Below are 22,471 nucleotides of genomic sequence, written 5' to 3'. Positions count from 1 at the left end.
GGATGTGGCCTCTGTCTTGTCAGGATTCTGTTGCTATTTAGTAGTTCGCATTCCAGGCATGGGCTGCAGTGTTTGGAACTTTTTTAGTTTAGAAAAAAAAGTGAACATGTTATGACATAATAGAAGTTTATAAAACTGCATGGTATGGAGAAAACAAATGGAGAAAACCTTTTCTTCCACTCTTGTAATATTAGAACTTGTGGGCATCCGGTGGATGTTGGAATTCAGGACAGATAAAAGAAAGGACTTCTTCACACATTGCATAGTTAAACTATGGAACCCGTTCCCCCAGGAGGTTGTGATGGCCACCAACATGGATGGCTTTAAAAGATGGTTGGACAAATTGATGGAGAAGGTGGTTATCAATGGCTGATAGCCATGATGTCTATGCTCTACCTCCATGGCTGGAGGCAGTAATGCTTCTGAACACCAGAATGCTGGAAAACACAGAAGAGGGAAAGTGTTCTTCTGCTGTCCTGCTTGGGTCAATGTGAGCACAGGATGCTGGACTAGATAGGTCGTTGGCCTGATCCAGTAGGCTCCTCTTGCGTTCTTACGGTTTAGGACATGAACAGCCTCTCCTGGTTCAGATGTTACACAGGAAACAGAGCTTGGTATCATCAGTATATGGGGGCCACCTTGTCTCATACCTAGCAGGTTCATATCAATATTAAACAACAAAATCACCCATGGTGACACCTGCAGATCAATTTTCTGTGGGCCAAGGCAGTTACCCAATACTACTCTCTGTAAGTAGACAGAAACAAGGTTGCCCACCCTAGTTTTAAGAGAAGGGCAACTAATCCCTGCATCATCATTTTTGGCTGCAGAACCTTGTTTTCCCCCCTGTCATGCAAAGTCAAACAATTATATAAAATCTCAGTCTATTAATCAGGCAACAGCCTAAACTGATGCGATCCAAGTCTGGAAAAAAACAACCCTCCCGAGGCTTGGTTCCACAGCGGATTCCTAGCCAGGTGTTGACTTTGATCAATCCTTAACCACTTGATTATATTCCACCCATTGAGTTTAGTTTGCAAGAGGTGGAGTTCCCTTAATGTCTGCCCTCGTCATCCTGTGTGGCATTTAGCAGCTTCTCCTCTGGAGAGTGACTCAAGGGGCAAAGTGTTCTGTAAACACGAGAGCTAATTATTCACCTAATCTGCCAAAGATGAATATGCCGGAGTTTGAAGCCACCTGGTTCAAACTTTTGGGCAGGGATCAACAGCAAGCAAGATGCTACGTTGGGGAGCAGAGGGGGAATTTTGCTGAGGACAGCTAGAAGCAAGATGACAAATACAAATAAGATAAGGGAATAAATCCTTCTGTCAGCACCGCCTTTAATTGCCATTTCAATGCCAGCTTGCATTGTACAACTTATATGTTGTACAGGATGCACGCTAGCACATTCAGCTAACATGTTGCAGGCACAGATCTACCTACTTGCCTTCCAGTGGGAATCCCCACCTCACCCCACCCCTGCCCCATCTTGGGTGACTTGTGCACGGAATTCCTGTTTCATTGAATAAACACATGGGAGGAATAATCACCCTCAAACATTTCTATGCTACTTTCAAGTGTTAAAAGAACTTCACATGCTTTTCTAGTTGCAACCCTTATTACAGGTTTGGGGAATCTCGGGCTCAGGAGGCCAAATATGACCCTCAGGATTTTCTTCTGGTAACACCCCCTACATCCCTGTTTTATACTCTCCTTAAGTGGTGGGTTGCTCGGTCCCTGCTCCTGCCAACCTAGCAGTTCGAAAGCACGTCAAGTACAAGTAGATAAATAGGTACCACTCCGGCGAGAAGGTAAACGGCGTTTCCATGCGCTGCTCTGGTTCGCCAGAAGCAGCTTAGTCATGCTGGCCACATGACCCAGAAGCTGTATGCCGGCTCCCTCGGCCAATAAAGCGAGATGAGCGTCACAACCCCAGAGTCGGTCACGACTGGACTTAATGGTCAGGGGTCTCCTTTACCTTTTAAGTGGTGGGAATGTGTCTTTGAACTCTGACAATGCCTCTTCCTTGCTTGGATATAGCCTATAGGCCAGTGGTGGCAAACTAGCCTATAGGCCAGTGGTGGCAAACCTATGGCACACATGCCAGAGGGAGAACTCAGAGCCCTCTCTGTGTGCACATGCGCCATCACCACAGCAGAGCGCCGGCAGAAGGCAAGGGCGGTGTGTTGAGTCCTCAGCTCAACTTGGGCAGCCAAGCAGCCACCTTCCTCCTCCTGCTGTTATGAGGTTGAGGCTTTACACACCCTCTGGCCGGGGCCAAAGGGAGGCGCTGGGCAGGGTGCTCTGGGCCCCAGCAGCCTCGCCACGCCATGATCGCCTCCCACTTACTGGCATGCTTCTTCACCGAGCTCAACCACAGCCAAGTGCAGCGGGTGAGGGTGTGCCCTGGGACACGCTGGACACCCTGCGTAGGGGCCAGTCAGGGCTGGGCGAGGGAGCAGGGAAAACACTGTTGGAATTTATTTTCTCTACAAGCTGCTCCGGCTGCTGCAGAAACAAATATTTTATCCTAACACTGAAGATGAGTATCTCATAGAGAAGACAAACCCGGTCTCGTGGCGGTGATGTCAAAACATATTAACTACACTTACCTTCATGAAGTCAAACAAGGGTGCTGAGAATGGGTAATTGTTGGGTTAATGAACGGCAAAGAGATCTATATGCATCTTCTCTTTCAATGCAAACACTGAGAGAGAATACCTAGACTTCACACAAATTCCCCAGATAAAATGCAATGCAATATGGTAACCAGGTACTTCTTTCTTAAGGGCGAAGTAGGAGTCAGAGTAGTGTCAGCTAATGCAGATTATGCACCAATTCAGGTTAAATTGCCTTGTTGGCATTTTGTGATAAATAAGTGGGTTTGGGGTTGCAGTTTGGGCACTCGGTCTCTAAAAGGTTCGCCATCAGAGCTATTGGGCAAAGATAATTTTTGTATCAATTACTCCACCCTCTTTTGCCTCTGGCCCCTCTCACCACTCATGTGGCCCCTGGAAGGCTGCCGCAGAAGGGAATGTGACCCTTGAGCTGGAAGAGGCTCCCCAACCTTGCCTTACAATAACCAAGGGCCTTACAGATGTTTTGGACAACTCTCAGCACCCCTAGTTAGCAGATGGGAGGCCAGAGGCTGAGAGGAACAGGCTTGCCTAAGGATTCCTAGTGAGCTCATGGCAGAGGCAGAATTCAAAATAGGGTCTTCCCGATCCACAGCTCAGTCTTTTGGCCATCGTGCTACACCAGCTCTCTGGTGTGCCACATGTTCTTCATTTTTAAGGGCGCTGGTGTTATACAAATATCAACCCTGCTAGACTTTCCTGGAAATCAGGGCATTCTGAGCTTCGTATGTGCCCAAGTTCAGTTTTGTGGGTAGGGTGAAATAGGGTAAGGCAAAGATGTCGATTTCAGTTTCTCATTTTTCCGAATCTTAAATTCAGTTCTCCATATGCATATGAGATTTTTTTTAAAAGAACTTCCAAAAATTCATAATCATTTTAATTTCTCCTAATATGCACATTTCCTCTAATATACTGCACTTTTATACACTAGTGTATATTTTTGTACACTTTACTTGGCTGGAGATTGGCACTGAAAAGGTCAGAGACCTGCAAATTTCAAAAGACAGCCGTGTTTCAGTTCACATATGTTTCAGAAAGTGTGGATTAGGTCAAATTTTCCTTGAAACGTGAATGGAATTTCTCCCCCATCCATGCTGTGGAAGTGCCGTGATCATTTTGAGGAGTAGGAGTAAATCTCTCTATGTATAATATAAACCTCTGTCTTTATAATGCAGCATAAGAACAATTGGCACCTCTGGGACATCCAAAGGTCATTGATACACCCAGCCTCCAGCTGGACATTCCCACTTGCTCCATCCCACGGAGGACCAGAGCCTTTAAAGAGGGAATTTTTAGTCAGAAACCAAATCATCTTCCTCCAGGCCTTTCTTGCAGCAACACATTTCCCCACGGGCCACTGCAGCTGGTTGGGCCTAAACAGATGTTTGTTGCTAATTACACCCTCCCAGTAAACATTTAGAAAGGGAGGAGTAAAAATAGCAACTTATACTTAGCACGAAAACAGGGAACTGATGGTGGCAAAACTCCCAGAAGCTGCCAAAAATGGTTTTGAAAGAAGCATCCCATCCCATTTACAAGAAAAGATATTGTACCTTTATAGGCGGGGGCTGCCAATTAATTTTAGGTAGGGAACGTCCTCAGTTCCGCAAGGCTAATGCAAGACAACCAGAGAAGAGAGGGTGGCGCTCCCTTGGCCAATGCTCTCCGAAAAGGCCGTCCTGGCTTACCCTTAGCAGCAAAGGGTGTTCCCCCATTTATATTTTAAGCAGCACAAGTTTGGGTGTAGCCAACCTCGCCTTCAGTCTGAGCAGCTTCCTTGGGCTCAAATGAATGCACTTTGTTAAGCTCTTTAAGTATTGCAGCCAAAGCAATGATTTAGGTAGTCTTATGGAACAAAGATTAAGGGACACGGGTGGTGCTGTGGTCTAAACCACAGAGCCTAGGGCTTGCCGATCAGAAGGTCGGCGGTTCGAATCACCATGACGGGGTGAGCTCCCGTTGCTCGGTCCCTGCTCCTGCCAACCTAGCAGTTTGAAAGCTCGTCAAAGTGCAAGTAGATAAATAGTTGTCCGCGACTGGACCTAATGGCCAGGGGTACCTTTACCTTTACCTTTATGGAAAGGAGAAAGAACCCCATTGAAAGAAGAATGGATATTGAAATTGATGAACTATGTTGAAATGGCGAGACTGACTGGGAAGATCAGATACCAAGAGAACAAGAATCTAAAAAAGAATGGATTATGTTTGTAGAATACATGAAGGAGCACTGTAAGCACCTAAAAAAGTTAGCAGGATTGGATTAGCACTTGTAATATAATTTGATAAAGGACATCAACGAGGAAAATTAATAGTTTGGATAAATGTATTTAGACGCAGAAACGAGAAGAGATAAATATTGGAAACCAGGGAGAAGAGTGGGGTAAAGTCCAGGGGTTAGAAGAACCCCCATAAAGATACTAGGATTGTGGTGTAATGCAAAGAATAATGTAAAAATCTTTTTAAAATAAAATTTATTAAAAAAAAAGATTTAGGTAGTCTTAGAAACATTTTACAGACTGCAGTTGCTGCAGGACCACCAGGGAAATGAAATAGATGGTGTATTTTAGTGCAGGGGTGAGAAAGCTGTTTCAGCAAGAGGGCCACACTGCCTCATGGGCAACCTTCCAGGGGCCACTGCTGGGCAGGCACAGAAGTAAAAGCACATGAAGCAATGGATAGAACTCTTGCCTTTGTGACGTTACAGGAGCCAGAATCTAGTACTAAAAGGGTTTTAGAACTAATTCAAGAATTTGGTCAAGTGGCAGGATTTAAACTGAACAAGTTAAAAACTAAGGTTTTAGAGAAGAATTTAACACCGATTGAAAGAGAGAGGTTTCAGAATGAGACAGGCTTGACTGTGGTTAAGAAAGTGAAATATCTGGGGATTAATATGACAGCCAAAAATGGGAACTTATTTAAAGATAATTATGAAAAATGTTGGATGGAAGTGAAAAAAGACTTAGAAATTTGGTCGAACTTGAAGCTTTCACTGTTGGGTCGTATTGCTGTGATAAAAATGAATGTATTGCCTAGAATGCTGTTTTTGTTTCAAACATTGGAAATTGTGGACAAGATGGACTGTTTCAAGAAGTGGCAGAGAGATATTTCTAGATTTGTCTGGCAGGGCAAGAAGCCCAGAATAAAATTTAAGATATTAACTGATGCAAAGGAAAGGGGTGGATTTGCCCTGCCAGACTTTAAACTTTACTATGAATCAGCAGCTTTTTGCTGGTTGAAAGAATGGCCGCTTCTGGAAAACACAGACATTTTGGACTTAGAAGGTTTTAACAATGTATTTGGATGGCATGCATATCTGTGGTATGACAAGGTCAAAGCGCATAAAGTATTTAAAAACCATATTGTCAGGAAAGCATTGTTTAACGTTTGGATAAGATATAAGGACTTATTGGAAAATAAAACCCCAAGGTGGCTGTCACCAATGGAAGCAAAAGCCCAGAAAAAGCTCAATATGGAGGCCAAATGGCCGAAATATTGGGAAATTTTGGAACAAGAGGGAGATAGACTGAAACTGCAGAGTTTTGAGAAACTAAAAAACAAAGTGCGAGATTGGCTTCATTATTATCAGATAATGGAGGCATATAATTTGGACAAGAAAATTGGCTTCCAGGTGGAAAAATCAAAATTAGAAACAGAACTGTTAGAACCCAAAACTAAGATTTTGTCAAAGATGTATAACTTGCTGTTGAAATGGAATACTCAGGATGAAACGGTGAAATCTGCTATGATTAAATGGGCACAAGAGGTTGGACATAACATTATGTTTGCTGACTGGGAACAGTTATGGACCACAGGTATGAAGTTTACGGCATGCAATTCCTTAAGAGAGAATATTATGAAGATGATATACAGGTGGTACATGACCCCAGTCAAGCTTGCAAAAATCTATCATTTGCCCGATAATAAATGTTGGAAATGTAAAGAAACTGAAGGTACATTCTTTCACCTTTGGTGGACGTGCCCAAGGATTAAGGCTTTCTGGGAAATGATCTATAATGAAATGAAAAAGGTATTTAAATATACCTTCCTGAAGAAACCAGAGGCCTTTCTTCTGGGCATTGTCGGCCAATTGGTGCCAAAGAAGGACAGAACTTTTTTTATGTACGCTACAACAGCAGCAAGAATACTCATTGCAAAGTATTGGAAGACACAAGATCTACCCACTTTGGAAGAATGGCAGACGAAGGTGATGGACTATATGGGATTGGCAGAAATGACTGGCAGAATCCGAGACCAGGGAGAAGAGTCGGTGGAAGAAGATTGGAAGAAATTCAAAGACTATCTACAGAAATATTGTAAAATTAATGAATGTTAGAATGATGTTGGATAGAAATTAAGTGGTTTCCAGCTGTAATGCTTTAAGAGAATATGAAAAAAGGGTTATAAATAGGTAAAAATCTAATGGTAAGGATTTGCTGAACCAACAATTTGAAGTGGAATACAAAAAAGGGAGGTATGAGGAGGTCCGGGAAACAAGCTAAAGGAAAATAAGCAATGGAAAATCTGTGTGTTTTTAACTATTTTTATTTTGTATTTTTGTTATTTTTTTCATTTTTATTGTAACACTTTAAAAAATCTTAATAAATATCTTATATAAAAAAAAATAGAACTCTTGCCTTTGTGTACTAGGTTACATTCCAACCATGCAAAAATCAGAGGTTGCTGTACACGTCTCTCTCTATCCAGGCAAGAAAGAAAGAAGTGCTGTCATAATCTCAGAATACTTCTAGACAGGAAAAAACATTCAAGGAAGCAAAACTGCTAAAAGGGGGGGGCCTGGAAAGAAAGGGGTGTGACATTGGGAGAGTCCCAATGGTCAGAGAGACACCAGGGGGCCACATTTGGACAACCGTCCCCAGCCTGAGAGTCATGGGAACTATAAGAAAGAATTTTCTGGCACTTTAAGCTTCCATGGGTTACGGACTAGAGTCCAATTCACTAGATGCAAGTGGATCTGATGAAGTACAGTCCACGAAACCTTGCACCATAATATATGTCCCCCTATCTAAGGTGCCAAAATACCCTTTGTCCGTTGCACTGAAACACAAGTAATAATACCCCTCAGGAAATGGAAACAATAGTTGGGTGAGCACATTCAAAACTCTTTAGAAGAGATCTGCACCCCTGAGCTGCGCTGCTGGGGATCCTCAGGGAGACGGTGGAAGCAAAGAGGGAAACCTCAATTCTGTAAGCAGAAATGCTTCTTCATGTGTGTGCAAATGAGGCATGTATTTGTACCTCTAGGGACTTTCTTTTCAAAGTTTGCTCTATTGTTGATTCAAAGTCAGGAACACTGTGCTGAAGTCTTGCTGCAATGCAGCTCCAACACTTTGATGCTTTCAGCTTACTGACCGCTGCAAATTGCCATTGTTTTTTCGGAGGCATTAACAATGTCCAAGTCCTGTCTGGCCAATGTACTGAAATAGCCAGGAATATCTATTTCGAAAGTATGTATTTAAACTCTAGTTTTGCTAATCTAACAATCACCAGGTTTCTTTTAACTGCTGTTCTCTAGCGCAAGGAACCTCTTTGTTTTGTGTTTAAGACTGGAGACAGATCTAAGATAACTGCTGGATTTTGTTTTCAAAACCAGGGCATCAGATGTTGTGTATTTCTTCATCCAGCACAAAGCCTGGCTATTGGTCCATCTCACTCAGTCCTGTTCCCAATGACAGGCAGTGGCTTTCCAGGGTTTTAGACAAGGAGATTTTAATAGGACCAGGTCTAGGAATTGAACCTGGGACCTTCTTCATGCAGAGCAGATGTTTTGACACTGAGCTACAATGCTAACATGAAGCTGTGCTTGCTGAGGCTGATGGGAAAACAGTCTAAAACAGCTGGAAGGCCCCAGCCTGGGAAAGGCTGGCCTATTCTAGTAAGCCTGCTACTTCTTCCCACACTCTGCCTTAAGGCCATTCGCTTTAACACCAATGAGTGTCTCCCCATCATCTGCTTCCCTTAACCCCCCTGCTGATGAAGAGCTCCGGATCTCAAAAGCTTAGAAGCACAGGAAGCAGCCTTGTACCAATTCAGACCATTGATCCATCCCAAACCTGTATATTTCACAGTCAGCGGCTCTTCAAACTGACTGTCAGCAGTTTTCAAACAGGAGTCTTTTCCTGCTCTTCCTAGAGATTCTGGGGATTGCACCCGAGACCTTTTGCATGCTAACCAGATGCTCAGCCACTGAGCAATGGAGGCCTTGCTCTCTGATATTTTCAGTGGTCTAATTAAAGACACTACCTTACTATGGAATTTCTCAGGGGGCAGTGGTACATAGGTACCTTTGCTTGAAGTTGAAAGTTACTCTTGATTGGAGAGGCACACAGCACTTAGGCTATGCCAAAGGCAGTGTTCGAAATTAGCCAGGCACCAGGTCTCAACCACAGAGCCCAGGGCTTGCTAAGCAGAAGGTCGGTGGTTCGGCTCCTGTTGCTCGGTCCCTGCTCCTGCCAACCAAGCAGTTCGAAATCATGTCAAAGTGCAAGTAGATGAATAGGTACTGCTCTGGCAGGAAGGTGAACGGCGTTTCCATGCGCTGCTCTGGTTTCTCCAGAAGCGGCTTAGTCATGCTGGCCACATGACCCAGAAAAACCGTCTGCAGACAAACGTCAGCTCCCTCGGCCAGTAAAGTGAGATGAGTGCCGTAACCCCAGAGTCATCTGCAACTGGACTTAACTGTCAGGGGTCCTTTACCTTTACCTATCAACCACTTGTGACCAAGCAAAGATGCCTGGGTGACAGGATGGGGCCTGACATCTCCACCATCTGGGGATCATTGGATCTGGACTGTTTTCACAAACTAATACCCTGTCCTGTATAATTCTATGAGCTATATTTTACCTGCACAATCAGAATGAATTTCTGGAACCAAACTGCTTTTTCTGTGCAGCCTGAGCAGGAACAGCTACCGTTAAGAAAAAGAGGTCAGAATAGGCCAATATACCGTATATGTGGACTCTCACTGGATCAAGTGACTTTTCTTCTTTAAGTTCTCAAAGCTTTTAACCTAGTTCAAGGTCATCTGAACTTTAATTGAGAATCAATCATAATCAGTCCATCATCTGAAAAATAAGACTTTAGAGCCATCTTGCCCCAATTTTGGCGACTGTAACCTTGGTTTTAAGAGCCATTTGGTGCCTAGACTATATAGCTGAGTTTCTAACACTGGAATGGAAAAGAGTTTGTGCCACAATATGACTCTAGTGGTCCATAGGTTAGGAGGCCATAACACCATGCCCTCCCCCTATTTCACTCTGGCCTTTATGAACACCCTGCCTAATAAATCAAAGGCACCCATCTCCGCCTCTGGAATGAAGGGCAAAGGCAGGCTGGCCTTTGGCCGACAAATCAGAATTTGAAGCCTCTGCAAGTTTGCAAAGCAGACAAGTTGCAAAGGCTCAGCATCCCGCAATGAGGCAAAAGGACTGCCCAGCATTGGCAGAAAGGGCTCCTTGGCCAGCCGAAGCACTGCTAATTGTCACTGTGGGGATGTAAACTTGATGAGGAAAGACACATTGATGTGATTGTGGTTAAAAGTCAAGTCGGTGGTTGTGGGCTGATGCAACAAGTTGATCCCAAATGCTTCCTAGCAGGCAATCCAGCAGAACGGGGTCCTGTTAAGCAGCATCAGAGCAATTTAATTTACTGTTGGCGAGGGAAAGGAAGAAACGCAACTCTCCATAAACAAGCTTCAACATTTGCACTTCCAGTTCACCTGCCCTTTTCCTACAGTACATCCAGCCAGCAGATTCCCAAGCATCCCTGGCAACAGCTGGAGAGATGCAACCTAAATAAATGCAAGCCTCATCTATTTGGCTTGGGATTGTCCTCAACGACTCAGATCTCCTGTTGCTTGCTGCTGGATGTTTTCCTTGTAGGCTTAAATTCTTGGCTGCTCCTGGTCTCAAATGATGTAAAGTATTCTGTATTCTACCCTCAGGCAATCTGGTGTGTGATGTGCAATGCTGCACCTTCCGAACCATAAGATTTTCAGTTTTTAATAAAATGCAAGGCCATAGTCCTCAGGATTGAGGGGATGCATGAATCACAAGGGCTGCCAGTCATCTAAGAACTCTAAAGGTGTACATAGTTCCAACAAGTCATTTCCCCTGGAAGGCAGAAACACAGGTACTGTTGCTTTCTCACGTGTATTTGCCTGCACATCCAGATTTTAGTCAGATGCTTAGATCTGGGCCTTTTCAGCTGTGGCACCCCACCTGTGGCACAATCTCCCAGGGAGCTGCTGCTTTGGTACCCTTCTCTATTCTGTAGTGTGTTTTTGCCATCGTGTGCCCTTACTTTTCTCAGGCCTTTTAAAATATGGTTTTATTCTGCTGCTCTTACACTGTTTTACAGCTTTTGCAGTTTTCACAAGTCAGTTTTATTGTTCCATTAGGAAAAAAGGACACAACAGACATTCTCTGCAAGCTGCCTTCTTCAGGAATACTGACAGGAAAAATTCACCTCTTTTAAGTTAGTAGATAAAACAACAGATATGGATAAACAGAGACACATGTCTACATTGTACTCAGGCTGCAGAACTAAATATTTTAGGCCCCAAATCTTGCTCAACTTGGCACAGAGGCTAGATTTTCAAGCACAGAGTATATACCATTCTGCGGCACGTCCTTAATTGTAGCCTGTCCACACATTTAACCTGGTCCTGTCTATCTTGTTCCACTTGCTCCCGACTCTGATTGTTGCTTAAGAAGTTGATGAACCAGCAAATTGCTTTGGAATTATGGAGATGAGGCTCACAGTTTGTGCTTTAACTAGATCAAAGGAAGAACACTGGTGGAGAGAAGGGAGCTTTTTAGCCAGGGTGGCCCTGGTTCAGACCTCATCTCAGGCACGAATCCATGGACTGCCTCCAGAAATTGATAGCAGCTCTCATTCTCAACCTCCCCCCCCCCCATGATTTCAGAGTCATAATGCTCGCTACCTTACAGGATCATTGTAGGGATAACTGAAAAACTATAGCCAAGTGTTAAAAACGCAGCAGTTTCAGTAATACATGCTAATCACAATTTCTTTTTTAAACAACAACCTTTGTATCCCATCTTTCAGCTCTTGAGCTCATTAGCATACATATCTCTCCATCCTCCTGCCAACACACCCATTTTATTTGATTTATTCAAAGCCATTTATATTTTTAAAGATCTCTAAGCAGTATACAATAGAAAAGCAAAGACTGTCATTAAAATAGAAATGGAACAACAACCAAAAAAACTCCAACAAAGCAGCAGCATCTTATGTTTCATGGAAAGCCTGGACAAAGAGATAAGCTTTCACAGCTAATAGTTGTTGCCTCATGTATGGCAGAGGGAAGGGCATGCCACAGACCAGGGGTAACAGCTGGAAATGCCCATTTCTGTGTCACTGCCCTATGATATTCTGTAGAGTGCCGTGCCATGAGTAGAATTTCCCCAGATGATCCAAGTCAGTGCTTCCCAAACTTGGGTCGCCAGCTGTTGTTGGACTACAACTCCCATCATCCCTAGCTAGCAGAATCAGTGGCCAGGGATGATGGGAGTTGAAGTCCAAAAAAAAATTTGGGAAACACTGATCTAAGTGATCTTACAGGGGCAAGGAGTCTTTCAGGCAACCTGGTCCTGAATTGTTGAGGGCTTTATAGGTTAATAACAGGTACCTTAAGCATGGCCTGCTAGCTGATCATCAGCCACTGCAGTTCCTTCAGCGCAGGTGTAATATGCATATCCAGGTATTCCACTTGACAACCTGGCCACAACATCCTATCCAAGCTGCACCTTCCAGACCAATCCCAAGGGAAGCCCCACAAAGTGCCTTTTATCCTCACGTTAATTCTCTGAGGTACGTTAGGTAGATAGGTAGATAGATAGGTAGGGAAGGACTGCCCCAGGTTCAGCCAGTGAGATTCATGACCAAGTGGGGACCTGAACCCTCACCATTACAACACACTGGCTCTTAGTGTGGAGACAATGAAATGTACATGCGCCTATGTACAGAGTTTACGGCTGGATGTTCTGAGCCCATGCACACAAGGTTTGCTCCCACGACCAACTAAGTGTGTGTAGTTTGGGGCTGGCATTTGCCACTATGATCCCGTTTCCCTCTCTATATATGGGTTCCGTTTATCCAGATTAGTGTTGTTTGTGAAACCATTCCAGGCTGGCTTCAGGTCTGGTCATGGCACTGAAACTACCTTGGTCACCCTGGTTGATGACATTTATCAGGGGGGAGGGGGGAGAAGTGTGACCCTGCTCACCCTCCGTGATCTCTTGGTGGATTTTGATACTGTTGACCACAGTATCCCAGTTTTTGGATTCTACATGCTCTAATGGTGGAGATTGATACCGATGAACCGGACGAATAGCGATATGATCAATGGCTTGACAACATGACAATATTAGCAACATATGGACAAACTGCTTATGGATGCAGACTTTCACTAGATAAATATAATGATATTTGGAATGAGTTTATACAGAATATATTAGGTGGGGTTTTTTTATATGTATTAAGATAATAAGTTATAAACATATTTATACTAATGTATGGTAATGTAACTGACTTCCCCCCTTCTTCATTCTCACACTTTTTTTTCTCTTTTTGGTCACTATGTTTTTATAAATGAAAATCTTCTAATAAAATATAAATCACAGAAAGTCATCATGGGATCTCGTTTGTATCCAGAGGTATTGTGTAAACCACCCTGGGACCATTCCTGCTCAGCCAAGAAATTAACAGTGTGACCTTGGGTCAGTCACAGTCTTTCAACCTAACCCTACTTCGCAGGGTTGCTATGAGGAGAAAATGAGGAGGAAGAGATTCATGTATGCCACCTTGTGCTACTTGGAGAAAAGGTGGTCTATTAATATGATATACCTAGACAGCATCTTAAAAAGCAGAGGCATCACCTTGCCGACAAAGGTCCGTATAGTTAAAGCTATGGTTTTCCCATTAGTGATGTATGAAAGTGAGAGCTGCTGGACCATAAAGAAGGCTGATCGCTGAAGAATTGATGCTTTTGAATTATGGTGCGGGAGGAGACTCTTGAGAGTCCCATGGACTGCAAGAAGATCAAACCTCTCCATTCTTAAGGAAATCAGCCCTGAGTGCTCACTGGAAAGACAGATCCTGAAGTTGAGGCTCCAATACTTTGGCCACCTCATGAGAAGAGAAGACTCCCTGGAAAAGACCCTGATGTTGGGAAAGATGGAGAAGGGGACGACAGAGGACGAGATGGCTGGATAGTGTTCGCGAAGCTACCAGCATGAGTTTGACCAAACTGCGGGAGGCAGTGGAAGACAGGAGTGCCTGGCGTGCTCTGGTCCATGGGGTCACGAAAAGTTGGACACGACTAAACAACTAAACAACAACAAAAAGATAGGAGGAAGAAGCTGACATCTCATGCCATCTCCTAGTCTGGTGATAAGTGGGAAGGGAGGCAGGCTGAGGTTGGTGGGGCAGTGCTCCATTGACCCCAAGGGACTAGCCCCCACTGCCTATAGGCTGCCTCCAGGATTGCAAGCAGCAAGCCCCAGTGTTGGGCACACTACTGTAAACAGGATAGGCCTTTGGTCGGATCCAGCAAGACTTGTAGGTTATTAACTGGCAATGATTCTCCAAGGTTTCAAATGTGGTTTTTGTTTTGTTTTCTTTGCCACTTCTTCTGCAAGAGGTGCTTTCTTATAACCTGGGGGTGTGTCAGAATCTGAACCTGGGCCCATCCCCACACGAGCTGCAGCACTGTGCTGGAGACAGGAGGGGATTACTGCAATGCATTGTGCACAAGGATATCCTTTAAAAAAAAAAAATGTTTGGAAACATCCACTGGTGAAAAATGTAAGAGCCCTACAGAGGCCTCTGCATGATTTTGCTCTCGTGAGATCTCAGTGGACCCCGAAGCCACCACAGCCTCTTCTCCTCCCTTCTCTTGCAGAGGCATCAAAGGGTGCCTGCCTGCCCAAGTGCCCCTTGGATTCTGCTGCCTGAGGCAGCGGCCTCCGTCTGCCTCATGGAGGGGACGCCATTCACCAGTGAAATTTCAGACCTAAGTTAGTCATGTTCGTTAACATAAAAAATAAACTATATTGGAAAATGTACTGTTGGAAAATAAATCAAGATAGCAGGGATAAAGGAAAATTCCTGATGTGAGGGATGAAGTATGTAAAAAAAACAACCACCATAGCCTAAATAGCAAGCAATTCAAACTAAATTAGCCTGAATCAGGTGCTTCTGCATACAATGGCACACAACACACACACAAAGGTTCTCTGGGTGTCACTTTTCAGCCAATCATTCTTTTTTTACTAGCATGCATGCCCTCCAAAGCAAGATCCATTGTTTGCTGCTGAATAAGATTATAAACGGCTTGGCTAAGTACTGCAGGAAATGGGGGCTTTTTGCAGTAAACAGCACCCTGTGACCCAAATATCACTTTCAGTGTATTTCTAGCTATATGCAATTAATGAACAAACACATTCAGTTAGCTAAGCTTTCTGCTGTCTCTTAGTCTCACACACATAATCGTCTGATATAGGTCACACAATATATTCTTTTCTCCCCCACCTCCATGCATGCGTGTGTGTTTTGATATATATATATATATATATATATATATAATCTCAGAAGAATTTGGACAACAAAAAAGAATGGTGATTGTGGATTTTAAAGCTGTGTCTTAGCTCAGCAGACAAAGACGACATCATTCCAGAGTGTCATATACCAGCATCAGCAGGAAAGCTAGGTATTTAATGTAGGGAAGCAGCAATCCGTGACCCTAATTAAGGTCTCCCTGGGCGTTCAAATGCACTCAAGAGAGCGGGAAAGGGTTCTGGAAATAATTATGTTGCAGTGCACATCACCTTCTAAAAGCTATTCTGTAAAGTCTCCCTCCTCTCAAAACCACAGACACACATTAAAAGACACTCATATAGAGCACGCATCCGTCCACAATAACCCCACATTGACTTTCGGAGTATATTTTAAAACAACCAGCTCAAGAAAAAAGATGGGTGTTAATTCAACAACCAAAAAAAAGCTCAGAACCCATACTGCGAACCGTAGGCTTGTCCTGGTATTATCCTAACCTCACATGCCATCATATAACTATGTAGTAAACAAAGGAGTTCATGTTTTTAACCAGAATCCGCAAGAAAGCGTTTCCCTTCCAACACCATGACTATATATTAAGAAAGATGTCAATGTTTTTAAGCTAGCATGCATTTAAAAAAAAATAAATGTTTCCAGGCCAAAAGGTTTTGCATCAAAAGATAAAATAATCGGGATGGGGGTGAGAATAGAACCCACCTCTAGTTTTAAACTCGGACAGCAATACTGATTTTGGACGCGTTGCGGGTTGTTTTTTCAAAGTCTGGGTTTTTGCACCTCCTGATCGCTCTCTCTCTCTCGCTCTCGCTCTTTCTCGCCCTCCCTGCCTTTCTGGTTATTTCCAGCATTATTTGCAAATTGCTTAAACCCTGCTCGCAAAACCCTGGCAGGCAGCAACTAGCAGAGCTCTCTCTGCGAACCCCTGACCTCTGGCGCGGGCTCGTCGGAGCTGGATTGTCCAGGCTGGGCTCAAAAGCAACCTGCTCAGAGGTAACAGCAGTGCCCCCACTTGGATCTCGTTTGCATCCAGATCAGCGCTCTGTATGTTAACTTCTCCAGTACCGACTCTTCCCTCCGGTGTGACGCCTCTTCGCCCCCAAGAAGGATGCTTCATAAAAGAGCGCCTATCAAAAGTACAGTACTCACCTTCAAGATCTCTCCAGGATGATGGTTCACTTTGCAGATCACAGTAGATCCCTCCGCTGATTAGCACTCATGCCCTCTCCCCCGCCACTTAAAAGTAACTCATTCACATGATACAATGTAATGGGGAGGGGGGGGTGATCAAAGTAACTAGTTTCCCCAAACAGGAGGTGGAGGTTGCAGCCTACGGTGCAAAGCAGCCAATCAGAGGAGGGAGCATTGTGACGAGTGACCCGGCCGCGCCAATCGATGCGTCTCCTGGGAGAGAAAAGGCGAGTGGCTCAGCGCTTTGACTCACCAATCAGATGGCGGGGAAAAGATTCTTGGGTGGAGCTGTAGGATTGGTCTGAAAGTCTCCAAAGGGGCGGGGGGAAACCAAGGAGTACAGTACAGGCTGGTTGTTGTTGTTTTCATTAAAGGTGTAGGCGCCTCTAAAATAGAATAAAATCAGTGCTGGTTAGAGGGTAACATAAATCGGGGCTTCTATCTTGAGACGGGGGGTTTAAATGGCAACATCCCCTTTAAAAAGCAGGTTTTGATTGCATATTTTTTATTGCATAATTCAACAGTTTTAGTCAATTTGTGCCCATCTGCAATCAAAACAACCCCTAAACTTAGGTAACTGCATCGATTTGCATCAGTCTCTTATTACACTTGTCTTTTTTCTCTTTTCATCCCTTCCTTCTGTTTCCCACCCCTCACGTTTTATTTATTTGTTTATTTATTACATTTACATCCTGTCTTGCTTTGGAAGAACTGAATGTGGCATGCAAGGCTCCCTCCACACTCCTCAGTTCATCCTCAAAACAACACTGTGCGGTAGGTTATTTTATTATTTATGTCATAAAATTCATACGCTGCTTGATTTTTTTAAAAAAAAACACACACACAAGTTAAACTAATAAAGTTATCAATAAAAATATTATGAACAAAAATTTTAAACATTCAAAAGTTAAAATCAACCATAAACTAAAAACAGATTAAAACACAAATCAATATTCTAAATAGTTGGCTAGACTATATAGGCTAGGCTGAGAGACAGCCCCAGTCCAATGTCATTCAATGTGTGCTTCATGGCTGAGTGAGGATTTGAACCCTGGTCTCCCAGGTCCTTGTCCAGTGCTCTAGCCACTATACCACACTGTCTCTCTGACAGACTGTCATATATCCTGACAATTCTTGTTTTGCCCTTGGCAAAAGTCCCTATTTTCCTGGCACTTGTCCCTGGTAGATTGCAGTGCTTCTATTTCCACTCTTATTTCTGTGGGTAAAAAAGGTAAAGGGACCCCTGACTATTAGGTCCAGTCGTGGCTGACTCTGGGGTTGTGGCGCTCATCTCGCTTTATTGGCCGAGGGAGCCGGCGTACAGCTTCCGGGTCATGTGGCCAGCATGACTAAGCCGCTTCTGGTGAACCAGAGCAGCGCACGGAAACGCCGTTTACCTTCCCACCGGAACGTTACCTATTTATCTACTTGCACTTTGACGTGCTTTCAAACTGCTAGGTTGGCAGGAGCAGGGACCGAGCAACGGGAGCTCACCCCGTTGTGGGGATTCGAACCGCCGACCTTCTGATCAGGAAGTCCTAGGCTCTGTGGTTTAACCCACAGCGCCACCCGCGTCCCCTTATTCTGTGGGTGCCTTACTACAATTTTGTCAGAGTAAGTTGCTAGACATGTCATTGTTAGGGTCCTCTTCTTCTCTTATTATTATTATTTATTCAACTCATACACCGCCCTATACCCGGAGGTCTTGGGGCTGTTACTAGCATCGCCAGAAGTTCAAACTCTGAGCCAGCGGCAATTTCAGCATTAGACGGAGTTTATTTTTATACCTCACCTTTCAGGTTACAAATCCTTCCAAGGTGGCTCGTGGCAAAATATGAAATAATAATTGTAATAAATATGGCTAAAAGCAATATCAAATACGATGGTGTTAATTAGCTGCTTACCCTCCCCTTTTCAGATAATTTCTGCCCAGCTGCTCCAGTCTAGGAAAGATCCATCAAGGAACATAAATGCAGCGGTTGTTAATTCTGAGAGCAGATTCAATGGGCTGCCCCTCAAACAAAACCCTTGCCTCAGCAAACTCTAGCTAACCCAGCCTGCCATCCACATCCATGGATAGGGGAAAATTTATAGTGGCTGTCTACAGAGAAAGCCAACTAAGGAAATAGCTGCAAACCTTTCAGGAAAGAGCCTTGTCTCCGAAGGGGCTTTCTTGCCCCATGATGAGTAGATACACCCTGGTGCAGCTCTTGGACTTCAGCATCGCCGCCCCTTTTTTGCACCAGTAAGACAGAGCGCAGGATAATAAAGCCCATCAGATTCACTTAACCGTGAGCTGTTTGCTCTTTGCCATCTCTGAATGGCTTCCCCAGGCGGCACTGTTAGGACAAAAGATTGCCCAACAGCAATTTTAAGAAGCATGGAGATGCTGATGAGACATTTTGCCCTGAGTGCCTATTTGCAACTGTTCCCAGGACTGTGCTTGGAGTGCATAATTCTCAAGGGAGCAGCCTTGTCAGTTTGAAAAGCTGCCTTGCATTAGGGGCCAGTCAGTTTTCCTTCTAGGCGAAATGAAATGTCAATTATCCCTTCTCATTGTGAGCAGCAACAAGAGCAGCTGATGATGTGGCCTTATATGTTACAGAAGGTGGGGAAGACCTCTAGATATTGCTAGACTCCATCTCCAATTATCTCAGACCATTGGCTAGGCTGGCTGGGACTGGTGGCAGCTGGAAACCACAACAATTTAAAAAGATCCTGTTGAATCAAGCCAGTGGCTCATCTAGTCCAACATCCCATTCTCACAGTGGCCAACCAGATGACTGTGAGAAGCCTTCAAGCACGACCTGAGCCCAAGAGCATTCTCCCCTCCTGTGGCCTCCAGCAACGGGTATTCAGAGGTATACTGCCTCCATCACTAGAGAAATCACATAGCCATTAGGTTGAGTAGCCATTTATAGCCTTCTCCTCCATGAATTTGTCTAAACCTATTTTAAACCCATCCAAGTTGGTGGCCATCACTTCCTCCTGTGGAAGTGGGTTCCATAAGTTAACTATGCACTACATAAATAAGTACTTTCTTTTATTTGGAGGGCCCTGGCTTCTCCACTTCTGTATTAGAGCATTTTTGCAAGGAGCATCAACCTGACTGATTTTGCCTGCTTCAGTAACCTTGCCAGTCCTGGTTGAGTCCTCCATTGAGGTAAGTTGACCTTCCTCAACCTGGTACCCTCCAGATGTTGTCACATGGTCATGGTGATGTCTTTCAGAATGTGAAATTCTCTTCTACGATATTGCTAAAGAAGTAGCCCAGATGCATTTTGGTTTCTGCCCATTTCAGGAAACAGAACACCAAGATGGGGTTGTCATGGAATCTATTCAGGATGTCATGAAAGAAAATAGATAGCAAAAAGGCATCCAGGCCCTTGACTTGCATATTGTTACAGGCCACTCCAATCTCTACCGAATGGGGAGAGATTCCAGGGGTCTTCCTTTAGAAAAACAAGGCACAGTGGAGACCGCAGTGTCTTTAAGATATATGGTTTTATTTACACATATATGCATCTTAGCTTTGGTGGAGGGAATGCAGAACAGTACGCCCCAAGTTTGTCTCTTGTTGCTTCTCCCATAGCTTCAGCAAGCTTGGGTCCAGAGCAGAAGCCAGCTCCCCAGTCTCTGGGTACAACCTCTCCCAGGCAGCCCGCATGGAGTTCTGCCCCGCACTCCCTTCTCACTCTTTCCAAAAACCACATGCAGAAGGGCACTTTCCCCCTGTGGTGACATCATGCCCCTTGTACCCTTGGCAACCTGCCCCTCCCAACTCTTTTGTCTTTGTCCACTACTCAGGGCAGGGGGAACAACAATATTTGCATTGTCAGCCAGGCCCATTACTCTGCTCTCTTTGTTTCTTAATGGCACTTCTATCGGGCAATCTCCTGAACAGGGAAACCGGTATAGCCTGTATTTTTACACTATGCCTGGCATCTTCTGTTAATACTCCAGATATTAGCTAAATTCTAACATTTACTAAATTCAACAGTTTAAGGGGACCTGCCCTCCCTTTAACTCATAACATCATCCTGTGAGCGTTCAAATACTGGAACAATGGGCCTCCCCAGCCTTGACCTTGCTGCTTTGCCCCTGCACTGTCCAGGTTAGTGGCAGTGATGCTGATGTTGAGAGAACAGCTGCACCCCACTGCCTCACCACTTCAGGACAAAGACAGACACAACAAAGCACTGAGTTGCCAACTTTAAATGGCATTTCTCCTCTGCCTCTATGGCTGCAAGCACATTGATATTAAATATAGAACCAGGAGCACACTTTCACATGCAAAATGACCGAGAAGGCACAACAGATGGCACTGGAGATGGAAATCTGCATCTGCTCTCTGTAAGAGCTGCTAATGGGGAACTAATTAGGCATTCACAAGGAGTGGTGCCCCTTGACTTTGGGACAATGGCCATGTTTATATGATGGGGGAGAGCCTCTAAGGAGGATGTTGAAAGTAATCAAAGATTGACATTGTGTTTGGGCCAAATCACACTGATAGCTTAAGACTAGCAACGGCATTGCTTTGAAATGCATGCAGTCTTCCCACGCAACACAAATGAGGTTTATTTTATTCTTTGGGGTGGGGGCAGCAAAAGGGTAGCCCGCTTCCAAGGGAAATATTTTAGCATAATCATTCCCTCTGCTGTGGAAAACAGCCTCCATTCTTCTACAGACACTTCTCCTTTTCTGATATCAGTTCCAGATAAATTACTTAAATTAAGGCTTCATCCACACAGCAGTGTATTCCATTTCCCTGATGTTTCCCTGTTAATTTCAACATTATATTTAAGCTTTTGCATGGTGTAAGAGCCACTTTTGGAAATCTAGTGGAATACAGTGGAAGTTTAGTGCTTATTTAAGTGTTGCTAGCTTCTAGGGAAAAAATTAAATCTGTTTGCAGCCCCCTTAACCCAGAACATCATGGGACTTAAGTGATGAAAGGGGCAGTATGCCAACATACAGTTATTTCCTGCCATTTTAATGGGTGAATCATGGGGCAACAGAAGTAGGCATGTGCGGTAAGGGAGTGGAAGTAGTGACGTTTTTAGACCAGGGGTAGCTAACCTGCGGCCTTCCAGGTGTTGTTAAGAGCCCAACTCCAGCCAGCATGGCTAATCATCAAGGAAGATGAAAAGTGCTGCCCGACAATATCTGGAGAGCCAGAGGATAGTTGCCACCTTGATCTTATGTGATCAGATTTTATGTTGCTGTTTTTTTTAAAGGCTGTGGAGGAAAAATATATTTATTGCATCTTGCTTTTCTGTCAGCTGGCCCTAAATCAAAAGAACTAGTCAGGGTGGACTGCTGGCAACTCTTACTTTGATGAATTTATTTGTGTACTTCTGCAGCTCATACCTTTAGGGGAATTTCCCCTTTGCTACATGATGAAGGAATTCTTATTTACTGTAGAGAGCCCTCTAGTGAAGGGAAAAAATCCTAGTCTGAAACTCACAATTTAGAGGCTATTTCACACTGGATTCTCTAAGCTGCAGGTATGCTTGAGAACACAACTTTTTTTCTGGGTAACTGGTGCCTGATGCAATTACTTTGTCATTACTTTGCTGTTTCCACTGTGGCTATGATTGGAAGCACATTTAGAGGGAAGCAATAGACATTGGGGAAAAAACTTTGTTTCAGATTAAGATGTAAGAGTTTTCTGTTTCTTCAAAGGCATAGGCTGAAACAAAACCCAGCTTTACAAATGCAAATGCGCAAACAAACACTCTGGAACATTAATAAAACAAAACCTCACCAATCTTTGCGGCAGAACATCGTAATGTAAGTTGCTCCAATGTTACTCAACCTTGCAGAGCAATTCCATATGTGCTTACTCAGAAGTAAGCCAGAGTTCAATGGCGCTTACTCCCAGGTAAGCACTGCAGGGTTGCTGTCTAGGGCATCTTCCAATGGAAAGATTGGATTGTCATATATCAAACGGTGAAAATCAGGACAGAAAAGTTGGGCTTTTTTGAGGCCTAAATTGTTGAGCTTTTTAAAGTTTTGCCCAAAGTTATTTG

At 44.0% G+C, this 22,471-nt stretch overlaps 1 protein-coding gene across 2 annotated transcripts in view; it reads right to left on the bottom strand.

Moving 5' to 3' along the window:
* The window catches only part of KLHL25 (kelch like family member 25), a 32,978-nt gene extending 16,393 nt beyond the window's left edge, over window positions 1-16,585 (bottom strand). Inside the window, exon 1 of one of the 2 annotated variants that reach the window (XR_014541660.1) lies at window positions 16,398-16,584. The gene's annotated coding sequence lies outside the window, so the exon portion shown is untranslated. Of the gene's footprint in view, window positions 1-16,397 lie in introns of both variants that reach the window. The other variant, XM_083586605.1, reaches the window with a different exon arrangement.
* Window positions 16,586-22,471: the final 5,886 nt, after the last annotated feature.

This window comes from Podarcis filfolensis, assembly GCF_964270895.1.
Source record: "Podarcis filfolensis genome assembly, chromosome: 14".
Lineage (NCBI taxonomy): Eukaryota > Metazoa > Chordata > Lepidosauria > Squamata > Lacertidae > Podarcis > Podarcis filfolensis.
Note: the sequence above shows the minus strand (reverse complement) of the source record. Positions and strands in the feature narration are given on the sequence as shown.